This window comes from Triticum urartu, chromosome 7 (assembly GCF_003073215.2).
Source record: "Triticum urartu cultivar G1812 chromosome 7, Tu2.1, whole genome shotgun sequence".
Lineage (NCBI taxonomy): Eukaryota > Viridiplantae > Streptophyta > Magnoliopsida > Poales > Poaceae > Triticum > Triticum urartu.
The window spans coordinates 561,038,784-561,044,606 of record NC_053028.1 but is presented as its reverse complement, the minus strand read 5'-3'; the positions used below and the strand labels follow the sequence as shown (position 1 = coordinate 561,044,606).

The following is a 5,823-nucleotide window of genomic DNA, read 5'->3' as shown; positions in this document are numbered from 1 at the left end:
CCGTTTGACTGGTCAATTGATCGTGTTATCAACAAATTACGGAGCTGTATGGTGAGCCACTGACCGTATGATCACCCTAAAATGTACTCCTATTTTATTAACACAGCAGACTCAAACTACCATTTCTTTCTTTCATATACGGGCTGACAGGTGGGCCCCATGGTTACACGCCCCGATGGTGCAACACTAGTTGCGCCACGTGGAACATTTGACTGGTCAATTGATTGTGTCATCAACAAAATACAGAGTTGTACGGCTGAGCCAGTGACCGTATAATCATGATATGTATTTGTTTAACACGGTACAGACGCAAGGGCTCATATATACGCGCAAGCACTCACCGTTATAAGCGCACACACGCAAACCCTACCCCTATGAGCACCTTCGAGAGAGTGGGTCAGCATATATGATCTTGAGATTTTACGAAGTCACCATAGGTGCCTCGTAGTCGAGTGGAACGTCTCCTCCCACTAAACGTATGTCGCTGGAAAATACTGAAATTAATACAAGATAAATGCGAGCACCGGGACTTTAACTTTGGTGGGCTCGAGAAACCACTGTCCTCTAACCATCCAACCACATGTTGGTTAGCACGACAAAATGTATGTGGTGACCGTGATGAGCTTATTCTGAAGTCCAGTGACCATATCGTGCTTCCGCTTCAAATACAATGACCGTAAGTGTCGTCAACAAAATACGGAGCACGCATCAAATGCAAAGTCCGTCAGTGTCATCAATAAAATATGGAGACGTATCGTGAGCTAGATACTGTTGTACTATTGTATATGCTTATTTTCTTAGTGGCCGATTGCGTGTGTGGTGTGGTGGGCACATCCACTACTAGATTTCCCACTATAACCGAGGGTCAAATTACCGTCGGATATTTTTGCTCACCGTCGGATTTCTGCATAACTGACGGTACACTGTCGGCAATCTCCCGTCGGCTATGCTTGGTCGGCCATTACCGTAATATCCGACGGTACTGTAGGGCAATACCTTCTTCAACGGTAATTAGCCGACGGTGAGCCGTCGGACATGTTTTGGTCACCAGACGACTCACAGAAACTTGACGACGCTTATAGCTGAGGGTTCCCCGTCGGGTATTTATTTTCTGACAGTTATGACTTGCCTTCGACTTTTGTAATAGTTGACGGTATATATTTGACCCTCGGGGTTCATTATAGCCGAGAGGAGGACCAAACTGTCAACTAGGATGACCGCTGACTGTGTATAAACCCCTACGGGGATTCATTTAGTTGAGAGGCCAAACGACACCCTCAATACATAGATTCACCGATGGTGTGAAGTTTCCATTGGAATATTGTGTAGCTGTGATGCTTGTTCCATGGTAGGCCATTAGTCACCCTTCAAGGATTGCTTTCCATTTCAAATATATCTCATAATTGCACAACCCACATATGACCAAGAAGCATAAACTATTATATTTAGCACACCATTCATAATATCAGAAGAGTCACATCAAAATTACATTGATCACCGTGATCTATCTAGGAAGTTTGAGATGCAAAACAAAATAGTAACTAAGATCTATGGTCCAAGCATTATGCATAAGCTAAATTGACCAGAACTTCATAACTTCACTTTGTTGCATGTCTTGACGAAAGACATTAGACTCATCACCCTGCATCACCATATGTATCATAACGCTCAACAATCATTTCCATAGACATCACCCACCTTGCCATATATCACAATTCCTCCAGTACTATTTCCAATTCCTAAGAAATGATTAGATAAGTTGTTAGGGAGATTAAATATGATGCAATACAGTTAAAATTTAATTGTGGATACTGTTAAAAAACTTAGATGTTCTAATTGACTGGTTAGCTGCTATCTAATAGTATAACTACGTATTCATCTTTTGATCCTTCACATGCAATTTTCAGGGTAATATGAATCAGCAGGAACACACTCCAAATGATAGACAGTACTACACATTGCTCTGTGTACAAAAGGAATAATCTACCAATAAACCACACTGATTTCAATTTCATTATAAGTTTGTAGCGGTTCAGATCACATCATGCTTTTCGAATTACTTGTAACATTCATATAATTCAAAGCACATGACATTATTCTAATTCACTGTAACAATCCTATGTCCAGAAACATGTGCTATGGTTAGACCAAGATTGCTATAATGAAACCAAGCTTGTCGTACATTCTCAAAAGTATCAAGGTCTCAAAAGCTGAGGACGCAAAGAGCAAAGCTAGTACAGGGAAAGCCAAAAGCTAGAAAGGAGGACGCCTGGCATATTGTCTAATGTTGAAGTATTTTTCTCTGTGCAAATGATTTGACTGTAATTAATTATAGCAACATCTCTGCCTATATGAGTTCAAGCCAATTGTGCCCCTTAGATACTCTTATACTAAGAATTAATAATCAAGTACACTGGAAGTACAGAAAATTATCTACAACTCTCGCATTGTCACTATAAATCAACTTTGAAAGTATCTCATCCAAAAACAGATAAACGTAATACTACAACAAGTAAATGCTGCATGACTACAGTACTGCTTTGATTAGAACATCTAGTTTTTTTAATCAGAATTGAACACAAACAAGATACTCTGCAGTCTGCAGATGAAAAGAGAAGAAACAAAATACCTTCAGCAGCGACGGGAGGTCATCGTGATTGGAAAAGGTCATCAGGCGAAGGGGGTGCCGTTGTGTGGCAAGGTTCACTGTTCCACCCTTCCTCGCCCAGCATAAAACAGGCTCAGTAGACCATCGGATTCTGGGGGCTTGAGTCATGTGCCTAAGCTCAGAAGCTTTATATTCTTGCTCTTCAGGTAGGCCCGACTTAGACCTGCATGATAGCATAGTGCATTTAAGTATAATAAGAAGCCCCTGCTCTACATATTTGAGAAAGAACACACGGGACATGATGTTAACATGACAGTGGCTGCATCAACCTTAGGCACATGAGTTAAATGTTCCAGAACTACAAAATACTGTGAAGAAAAGCAAAAGCGAGATTTTAAAACTTACAATTATATCTACAAACCCAAACTGAAGGAAAAGTAACCAGGAATGTACGTACTCCATGAATGGAGGGCCTCCATGTTAATTGGTTTGCTTAGCAGGGACTGCTAGTTAAGCTATACAATAGTATGAAGTATACATCCCGATCATGATTACACACGCTGACACAGTGTCTCTTCTCTGTACTATAGTGCCAACTGCTGCAATTAGCTAGCCTTGGCCAAACATATATGCATCAACACAAGTCCGCTAGCTCACCTCACTGGCACCAAATGTCCATCCGCTAGTTAATGAAACTATTTTTCAACACATAGGCTTACTTTATTTTCAAAACTAATAGGCTTGGCTTTGTTTTTCAACAACCATATAAAAATTAGACCTAAACAGATATGCAAACAACCATGGCCATTGGCCTCGATGTACAACCTGAATCTCACCACCACAGTAGCCTGCCGTGGCACATCTCCTCCATCTACCCAGTATTCAACTTGAAACACACGAGCAAATCCTACACCCCAACCACCATAAAAAAGCCCACCATCCATTACAACAGAACACATACGCCACACAGATGACCTGCTCGACGAATTGTGCGAAGGAGGTGGCGACCAAACCTGGTACTGGCAGGCGAATGCGCGAGTGAGCGTGGTCCACTCGGCAACATCAGGTGACCACTTGGATGAGGAGGAGCTTCAAGAAAGGGCAGAAGGCCGATACATGGCGCATGAGGTGGAGGGATAGAGAGCCGACGAAGAATACCGCTGCGGTCCTGAGGAGAGGCGTGGAGCACCTATTGGTTGGGGCGACGAGGCCAAGCCAACCAGATCCGGCAGCGTCGTGCCTGAGGGCTGCCACATCTGAGGGCCACGAAGACCTATACGGGAGTTGAAGGGAGCGGGTGATGTTACTGGACTAGGGAGGGCGACGAGGGTGGAAGTACGCAGCCGGATTGACGGCTGATGGCGGGGTTGGCGCATGGCGGCGAGGAAGCGAGAAGAGAAGATGCAGAGTGGGAGGTTTCATCAGAGGGAAAAGGGGCGAGGGATGGGAGGACGTGGGCACGTGGCCGATAGAAGATGGGCTGTAAAATTTGCTCAGGGCAAGAGGGAAATAATGGCGCGAGGTGAAATGGTTCTTTGGTTCTGTCTGAAAAAAGAATGTTATATAAAAATTAGAGGTAATATCATCGGTGGTGCTTAAACTTGTCACCAAAGTTCACTTTGGTGCCTAAACTTGAAAAATACATCAAATTAGTTTTAGAACTTGGCACGAGTGTGCAAATACGGTGCTAATCCAATCCACAGATTTATAACGCGCTGATGTGGCATCGTATTTGATTAGCATTATGTGTGTCTCCATGAGCATTGGGCCTCATATGTCAGAATAAAAGTAAATAAATGATAAAAAAAAATCCCCTCCACAACTCGAACATACCAAGTCAAGCTAACCAAGGACGAGCCTAACCAATAGACCACTCAAGTTTCCTAGTTATAAATGAACACATTCGTGTGGTTTAAGAACACACTTGTGTACTTTAAATGGCCCACGTTGCAATTGTCAGCTTTTTTATTTATTTTTTGTATTTGTAAAATGTACGTATATTATAATGATTGTAATTAAAAAATGTTAAAATTACTCGCAAAAAATGTTAAAACATTCATGTGTTATAAATATTATACATACAAAAAATAACATAATTAGCAAAACGTTCAAGTAATTTTAAAAAAGTGTTGACGCTTATTTTTGAAAAAAAAATCATATGAATGAAATAGTATTTCAGATTATATTTTTTTTGTATAACTTAGAATAATACAAATTACAATTAATAATTATTGTTTTAACTATACAAACATTTGAATGATTATATATGCATATTTTTAGAATTCATACATTTGTAATTTAAGAATTTTTATGTAATTTTAAAATATCCATTATTATTTATATTTTTTTATGTTTTTATAAATATATACGTGTGACTCTATTTAAGTTATATAGAAATTAAGAATGTATGCCACGTGTGAAAGTTATCACAAGTGAATATAAATAAAAATGTTTGTATCCATAATTTTGTACAATTTAAAGATAAGTCACGAGGTATATTTTTTGTACATTTACTATACAATTAATACTTTTGTATTTACTAAATGTTTTCAATATAATCCGCACGTAAGTAAGTGAATATTTTTAGAAACTACATTAATATTTTTAAAATAAGTTATCTTATTAGTACGTATAATATCTATAACACATAAATACTCGAAATGTATTTAGTGTGATATTAGTTTACCTACTTTTTACAAATTTCCAAAAATATATAACATGTGCGAAATGGGTTGCATTGATTTACAAGCCATGAACATGTTCCTACACAGGACATTAATCAAGTTATTGTTATTAGTCATTCAAAAGTGTGTAGCATACTGGCTCGGGCATGCCTTTACTACCCCCATCGCAAGTTTGAGTCCCAGCGGTTGCAATTTTTGACCTTGATTTCTTCGTGCTGACATGTGGGGTCCACTAGTCATAGAGACATATATAGCAAGCCATTTGTCGAAAGGGAGTCCCATGCCACATGTGCATGCTAATTAATCAAAATACGGTGCAACGCCGGTCCATTATACGTCTATGGATTGGATTAGCACCATATTTGCATGCTTGTGCCAAGTTCTAGAACCAGTTTAGCACAATATGGTGCCACATCAGCCCATTATATGTCCACGGATTGGATTAGCACTGTATTTGCATGCTTGTGCCAAGTTTTAGAACCAGTTTAGCGTATTTTTCAAGTTCAAACATTAAAGTGAACATTGGTGGCA

At 39.7% G+C, this 5,823-nt stretch overlaps 1 long non-coding RNA gene across 1 annotated transcript; it reads right to left on the bottom strand.

The window, feature by feature from the left end:
* Positions 1 to 1,419: 1,419 nt before the first annotated feature.
* Positions 1,420 to 4,035, bottom strand: LOC125523118. The gene is made up of 3 exons (XR_007290109.1): positions 3,622 to 4,035; positions 2,630 to 2,831; positions 1,420 to 1,739 (listed from the first exon to the last, which is right to left on the bottom strand). It is a non-coding gene; the product is annotated as an uncharacterized LOC125523118 (long non-coding RNA).
* Positions 4,036 to 5,823: the final 1,788 nt, after the last annotated feature.